Below are 7,957 nucleotides of genomic sequence, written 5' to 3' on the forward strand. Positions count from 1 at the left end.
GAGGACAGCGAGCAGCTCCTTGTCAAAGCAGCATGTCTGTGGAGTCGCATCAGAGCGACTGCTTCCCTCCCTCACCTCCTGGTACGCCTGGCGCAGCTCCGTGGCTGTCACGTGGCAGTGCTGCGGGACCCTCTTCTAGCCCTTCTCCCCCACGCTCCGAGCAATCTGCTCATAGACGTCCACATTTCTACGCTGGATCGGAGCCGGGCCTGCACAGCCTCTTCTCCCCACAGACCCAGGAGATCCACCACCCCCTGAGCGGTGCCGGCAGCAGAGCATTGGGAGCCTGCTCAGCTGGGCAGTTGCTAGGTGAGCTCTCCATGCAGAGCAAAGAGGAAATGGAATTTCAAAAACTCCCAGTCCTTAAACAGGAGGGGCTTGATCCTGTGACCCTGGCTGATGGGCAGCAGAGTTCAAAACAGTGACCAGAGTGGGTCACAATGGGGCATTGTGGGACACCTCCTGGAGGCCACTTAAGCTGATGTAGGCAACGCAGCATATACACTGCCACTGCGTTGACCTAACTAGGTCGATGTAAGCGCTGCATCTCTCTTGGAGGTGGAGCTATTTAGCCGATGTAGCAGGCGAGTTAGGTCGGTGGGAGGAACATTGTAGTATGGACGCTGACATTATTAGGTCCGCGTTTAAGCTGCCAGACTTCGACCTAACTCTGTAGTGTAGACCAGGCCTTAGTTGCTTAAGTCCCTTTGTGAATCTGAGCCTTTCTTTTAACATTGCTCAAATCCTTTCTCTTTCCAGTTTAGTAACTTGGAGACTTGTGTAAACAGTAGGGAAAAAATGAGACCCAATGAAATCCATTTATTGGCTTTCAGGGGCACAGTTTTAAGGTATGATCTCGGAGGCTGAAGAGAAAAGAAAGGGAAGATTTTCTCAGTGAAAGAATAATTGAACATGAAGATTGGGGTCTTGTTATCAGCATTGTAAAGTGCCACTTGCCCCGATAAACCTTGATCTTTGTGAGTCTTATGCTCAGAGTCACAGAGGTCCGTGGGTAGGTGAGAGCCTGGAATTGGTTCCAGCAGAATCTCAGAGCCCAGATGCCCTCTTCAGGTTTTACACAGAACCATCTCTTTCTCCTCACTGATGTTCTGGCCACATCAATGGTCCAGCTTTCCCTATTCCCCACCTCCACCTCCCAGTGATGTTTCCCTGCCAGGAATCCTTCAGAGCCCAGTGCACACAGCAGAATTAAATCTCTCAGAATTGTTGGGCAGGTCCTGTCGTGTGTGTTCATGTCTGACAATTTTCTGATCCGCAGACAGGTTAAGGTGAGGGTGAGCTGTTCCTGGATCCCATGCAACCTCTGCTGGGGTCACAAACTCCATATGCAGTAAACACTGAGCTTTCCCCACACCCTGGAAGAGACTCACATTTGCTGAGCTGGAATCAGGCCATAGTTAAAGTTACAGCCCCTGCAGGCTATGGTAAGAATTGTAACCCAGCATGCCCTAGGAGTGCTGTGAAATTCACAGGGACAAGCTTGACTAAATGCTGGAGCTAATGTTGTCAATCTCTAGTGTCAGCTACAGCTCAGAAAATCCCCATTAGGATGCTGGCATTTTTAAAAGACAAACTCATTAGAAAGCCAGGGGAAAAGAGAGAACAGTTACACCAGTGAGGCCCCAGTGAGCACTGTGTGGGCAGATGCAAAATCATTAGTCCATCCACCTGCAGAGCAGCCTTAGAAAGACTAGGCAATAGTGAACAGCAAGACATAGCTCTGCAGGCCCAAACAAACATCTTAAGGCCAATCTGTAAACAGGAGTTTCCTGGGCTCATCTTCCTGGCCCCACTGCCCACCTCCCCTCTTTTCCCCTGCTCGACTTACATCTGACCTAGTTCTCTCTGGATTCCCTTCAGAGAGGCACCTGAGAAAGATTCAGCCGTCCCCAAACCCCGTGTTCTGGGGAGAAACAAAATGAGTGTCAAAGCCTTGGGGTTGGGACCAAGTAAAGATGCTTCTTTCTGGCTGGTCTGTTTCAGTTTAAGAACCCAAATCCTGTCCATGTGGCCAGTGGCTGAAAGTCCATTGGGGAGCTGCTCAGGGGGCTGCGTGAAATGCGCTGGGATCTCAGCCTGGTTCCTGGGGTGTAGACGTCTCCATCACACGCCGAGGTAACCAGCAAACTCTCTACTGATTGTGCCCCTCTGTGTGAGGCTCAGCGGAGAGGTCAGGGACTCAATGGACCATGCAGACAGAGCTCCTCTCTCCCCTTTAGAGAGAGATTCATCCCAGGTCAGGGCAGAGGACCAATGGCCCAGGAAAGTGTATGTGAGGGGAACTGGTACTGGGACCCCTGCATTGTACAGGTGAGGGGTTACACAGAGTCTCCCAGCTCCCTTGTCTATTCCAGCTGCAGGAGGGGGCATCCTGGAATAGACTGAGGGGGCCTCGGAGAAGCAGCCACCTGGGCCCAGAACATGTAATGTAACCATGGTGGGAAAAGGGCAGTGACTGGAGCACCGCTGGGGATGGGTCTGGTTACAAGGATGGTTCTGCAGAGGGATACAATGTTGCAACAAGATGCAATTTCCCTTCTTCGCTACTCTGAGTGAAGGCCACATGAAGATCATCCAAAATTCATCTCGCCAAGCGCAACCCTGCAGTGTCCTCCTTTCTGATGCACCCCACAGCGCCCTCCCCTCACTTCCCAACAGGGGGCGATTGTGAACATGGAACCCCCGCCAGAGCCCTGTACAACACACACTTATTTCTTGTCCTCCAAGTAAGCCAAAGGAGGTTGGCCCTGTCCTGGAAGAGCCCAGCTAGCTTACAGATGGGGAAACTGAGGTACAGAGTCTGTTTCATTCACCGAGCCTGCCCATTCTCATCAGCCACCCCAGTCTCAGCTGATTCTCTGTTGTCAGCACCGCGTGTCTGTGCCATGCACAGAGCGTGGCTGCTCCCACCCCTCTTCCAGCACCACGTGTCTCTGCCATGCACTAGGCATGACTGTTTGCAGCTCCCCCCGCCCAAGTCCGTGCTATGTCCGTGTCATGCCCCAACTCTGCACGTTCTCAGCGCTGTGTGTCTGCCATGCCCCAAGTCGGCCGGCTGTCGACTCTCCCAGCCTGCTCGCATTGCTGTGTGCCTGGGACATGCACAGAGCCAAGCTATTCTCAGCTACCTCCCCTGCCCCCAGTCCCAGGGCTGGGTGTCTAGGCCATGCTCCAAGCCTGAATCAACTGCACCCTTGTTTCAGTGTTGTGCAGCTGGGCCGAGCACCATGCCTGAACTACTGGCCTGTGTGGCTAGTTGAGCTGGTAGATTCATTTCCAAAGGCCGCGGGGTTCAGTGATTGAGGTGTGGGTCTGCTGTATTTGACAGAGACCTGGCACGAAGGTGTACATTTCTAATGGTGAGAGTAATTAAGCACTAGAGCAATTTGCCAAGTTTTAAATCAAGATTCAGAAGAAAAAATCAAAACGATGCTCTAGGAATTATTTGGGTTAAGTTCCGAGGCCTGTGTGACACAGGAGACGAGAAAATCAGTCTAGAAGATCACAGTGGCCCCTTCTGGCCTTGGAATCCATGAAACATCTTCCCAGCTTTGTCTGAGTTCACCTTCTGCAGCCTCTGTTCCTTGACTTTAGCAAAGCTTTTGACACTGTCTCCCACAGTATTCTTGTCAGCAAGTTAAAGAAGTATGGGCTGGATGAATGCACTATAAGGTGGGTAGAAAGTTGGCTAGATTGTCGGGCTCAACGGGTAGTGATCAATGGCTCCATGTCTAGTTGGCAGCCGGTATCAAGTGGAGTGCCCCAAGGGTTGGTCCTGGGTCCGGTTTTGTTCAATATCTTCATAAATGATCCGGAGGATGGTGTGGATTGCACCGTCAGCAAGTTTGCAGATGACACTAAACTGGGAGGAGAGGTAGATATGCTGGAGGGTAGGGATAGGATACAGAGGGACCTAGACAAATTGGAGGATTGGGCCAAAAGAAATCTGATGAGGTTCAACAAGGACAAGTGCAGAGTTCTGCACTTAGGACGGAAGAATCCCATGCACCGCTACAGACTAGGGACCGAATGGCTCGGCAGCAGTTCTGCAGAAAAGGACCTAGGGGTTACAGTGGAGGAGAAGCTGGATATGAGTCAACAGTGTGCCGTTGTTGCCAAGAAGGCCAATGGCATTTTGGGCTGTATACGTAGGGGCATTGCCAGCAGATCGAGGAACGTGATCGTTCCCCTCTATTCGACATTGGTGAGGCCTCATCTGGAGTACTGTGTCCAGTTTTGGGCTCCACACTACAAGAAGGATGTGGAAAAATTGGAAAGAGTCCAGTGGAGGGCAACAAAAATGATTAGGGGGCTGGAGCACATGAGTTATGAGGAGAGGCTGAGGGAAATGGGATTGTTTAGTCTACGGAAGAGAAGAATGAGGGGGGATTTGATAGCTGCTTTCAACTACCTGAAAGGGGGTTCCAAAGAGCATGGATCTAGACTGTTCTCAGTGGTAGCTGATGACAGAACAAGGAGTAATGGTCTCAAGTTGCAGTGGGGGAGGTTTAGGTTGGATATTAGGAAAAACTTTTCCATTAGGAGGGTGGTGAAACACTGGAATGCGTTACCTAGGGAGGTGGTGGAATCTCCTTCCTTAGAAGTTTTTAAGGTCAGGCTTGACAAAGCCCTGGCTGGGATGATTTCGTTGGGGATTGGTCCTGCTTTGAGCAGGAGGTTGGACTAGATGGCCTCCAGAGGTCCCTTCCAACCCTGATATTCTATGATTCTCTTATCACATCTGCAAAGCACAGGTACCTCCCCCAGGGTGCGATGCCTCAGCCAAGACAAACTGCTGAGAAACCGCCGCAGAAGAGATTGAGTTCTTCTGCCTTCCAGCCCCGGGCCGGCTCCAGGGTGTGCTGGGAGTCTCCCTCACCCAGCCCTGGCCAGGATTCTGCTGGTATTCCATGCCTAGCTCAGTTTTGGAAACAGCTTGTGTTGGGAGGGGCTGCATCTCACGCACCCCTTGACCAAATGACTCCAGATTTGTACCCCTGACCCTTCCCTCTGCCCTCAGGTGGTGGATCAGGTTTCTAGCCACTCAGACTGCGAATCTGAACTTAAAGAAAAAGGGATAATTTGGTTTGGGAAAGAAACGCTGCTGCAGCACCATGGTGCGGCCAGGTGCCAGCCCATAATATTACTGCAGTTGATAATGTGAGCTGGCTACTTTATTGCCAGTTTCCTTCTGTTCCTCGGCAGCTGGAAGTTGCCAACAGATTTCTTTCATAGCGAGGATGCTGTTGCTTCTTTTCTTGCCCGGGGAAAGCGTCGCTTGATTCTCTGATTTTATTTACTCTTTCCTCAAGCTTTGCTTTTAGAGCTTTCGCTTAGAGTTACCCAGCTGCTTTTCTTCAAGCCCCTTCAAGGCATTTGCTGGTGGGTCTGTCTAGCCTTTCAGGGCAGAGCCGTACAGATCTAGTACCCTTGTGACGAAGGGTATGTCTACACTACGAAATTAGGTCGAATTTATAAAAGTCGGTTTTTTAGAAATCATTTTTATATAGTCAATTGTGTGTGTCCCCACACAAAATGCTCTAAGTGCATTAAGTGCATTAACTCGGCGGAGTGCTTCCACAGTACCGAGGCAACCATCGACTTCTGGAGCGTTGCACTATGGGTGGCTATCCTACAGTTCCCGCAGTCTCTGCTGCCCATTGGAATTCTGGGTTGAGATCCCAATGCCTGATGGGGCAAAAAACATTGTCGCGGGTGGTTCTGGGTACATGTCATCAGGCCCTCTCTTCCTCCCTCTTGGAAAGCAACGGCAGACAATCGTTTCGCGCCTTTTTTCCTGAGTTACCTGTGCAGACGCCATACCACGGCAAGCATGGAGCCTGCTCAGCTCACTGTCACCGTATGTCTCCTGGGTGCTGGCAGATGTGGTCCTGCATTTCTACACAGCAGTAGCAACCCATTGCCTTGTGGCAGCAGACAGTACAATAGGACTGGTAGCCGTCATCGTCATGTCCGAGGTGCTCCTGGCCACATCGGCCAGGAGCGCCTGGGCAGACATGAGTGCAGGGACTACATTAGGAGTGACTTGACCAGGTCACTCTCTTTAGTCCTGCAGGCAGTCCTATTGTACCATCTTTTGGTGAGCAGGCAGGCAATATGGATGGCTAGGAGTCCTATTGTACCATCTTTTGCCGAGCAGGCAGGAGATGAGGATGGCTAGCAGTCCTATTTATTGTACCATCTTCTGCCGAGCAGCCAAGAGATGTGGATGGCTTGCAGTCCTTCTGCACCGTCTGCTGCCAGCCAAAGATGTAAAAGATAGATGGAGTGGATCAAAACAAGAAATAGACCAGATTTGATTTGGCCTGCTAAACCCAGGGTTTTGAGTTCAATCCTTGAGGGGGCCATTCTGTGTGACAGTTGTTTTTGTTTCTCCTTGATGTAAAGCCACCCCCTTTCTTGATTTTAATTCCCTGTAAGCCATGTCGTCAGTCGCCCCTCCCTCCGTCAGAGCAACGGCAGACAATCATTCCGCGCCTTTTTTCTGTGCAGATGCCATACCACGGCAAGCATGGAGCCCGCTCAGATCACTTTGGCAATTAGGAGCACATTAAACACCACACGCATTATCCAGCAGTACATGCAGCACCAGAACCTGGCAAAGCGAAACCGGGCTAGTAGGCGACGTCAGCGTGGTGACGAGAGTGATGAGGACATGGACACACACTTCTCTCAAAGCATAGGCCCTGGCAATGCAGGCATCATGGTGCTAATGGGGCAGGTTCATGCCGTGGAACGCCAATTCTGGGCCCGGGAAACAAGCATAGACTGGTGGGACCGCATAGTGTTGCAGGTCTGGGACGATTCCCAGTGGCTGCGAAACTTTCGCATGCGTAAGGGCACTTTCATGGAACTTTGTGACTTGCTTTCCCCTGCCCTGAAGCGCATGAATACCAAGATGAGAGCAGCCCTCACAGTTGAGAAGTGAGTGGCGATAGCCCTGTGGAAGTTTGCAACGCCAGACAGCTACCGGTCAGTTGGGAATCAATTTGGAGTGGGCTAATCTACTGTGGGGGCTGCTGTGATGCAAGTAGCCAATGCAATCAAAGATCTGCTGATATCAAGGGTAGTGACCCTGGGAAATGTGCAGGTCATGGTGGATGGCTTTGCTGCAATGGGATTCCCTAACTGTGGTGGGGCCATAGACGGAACCCATATCCCTATCTTGGCACCGGAGCACCAAGCTGGCGAGTACATAAGCCAATAGTTTTCAATAGTGCTGCAAGCACTGGTGGATCACAAGGGACGTTTCACCAACATCAACGTGGGATGGCCGGGAAAGGTACATGACGCTCGCATCTTCAGGAACTCTGGTCTATTTCAAAAGCTGCAGGAAGGGACTTTATTCCTAGACCAGAAAATAACCGTTGGGGATGTTGAAATGCCTATAGTTATCCTTGGGGACCCAGCCTATCCCTTAATGCCGTGGCTCATGAAGCCGTACACAGGCAACCTGGACAGTAGTCAGGAGCTGTTCAACTACAGGCTGAGCAAGTGCAGAATGGTGGTAGAATGTGCATTTGGACGTTTAAAAGCGCGCTGGCGCAGTTTACTGACTTGGTTAGACCTCAGCAAAAACCAATATTCCCACTGTTATTACTGCTTGCTGTGCGCTCCACAATATCTGTGAGAGTAAGGGGGAGACGTTTATGGCAGGGAGGGAGGTTGAGGCAAATCGCCTGGCCGCTGTTTATGCGCAGCCCAACACCAGGGCGGCTAGAAGACCACAGGAGGGCACGGTGCACATCAGAGAAGCTTTGAAGACCAGTTTCGTGACTGGCCAGGCTACAGTGCGAAAGTTCTGTTTGTTTCTCCTTGATGAAACCCCCCGCCCCTTGGTTCACTCTACTTCCCTGTAAGCTAAGCACCCTCCCCTCCTCCCTTTGATCACCACTTGCAGAGGCAATAAAGTCAT

The sequence above is a fragment of the Natator depressus genome, chromosome 14 (genome assembly GCF_965152275.1).
Source record: "Natator depressus isolate rNatDep1 chromosome 14, rNatDep2.hap1, whole genome shotgun sequence".
NCBI classification, from domain to species: domain Eukaryota; kingdom Metazoa; phylum Chordata; order Testudines; family Cheloniidae; genus Natator; species Natator depressus.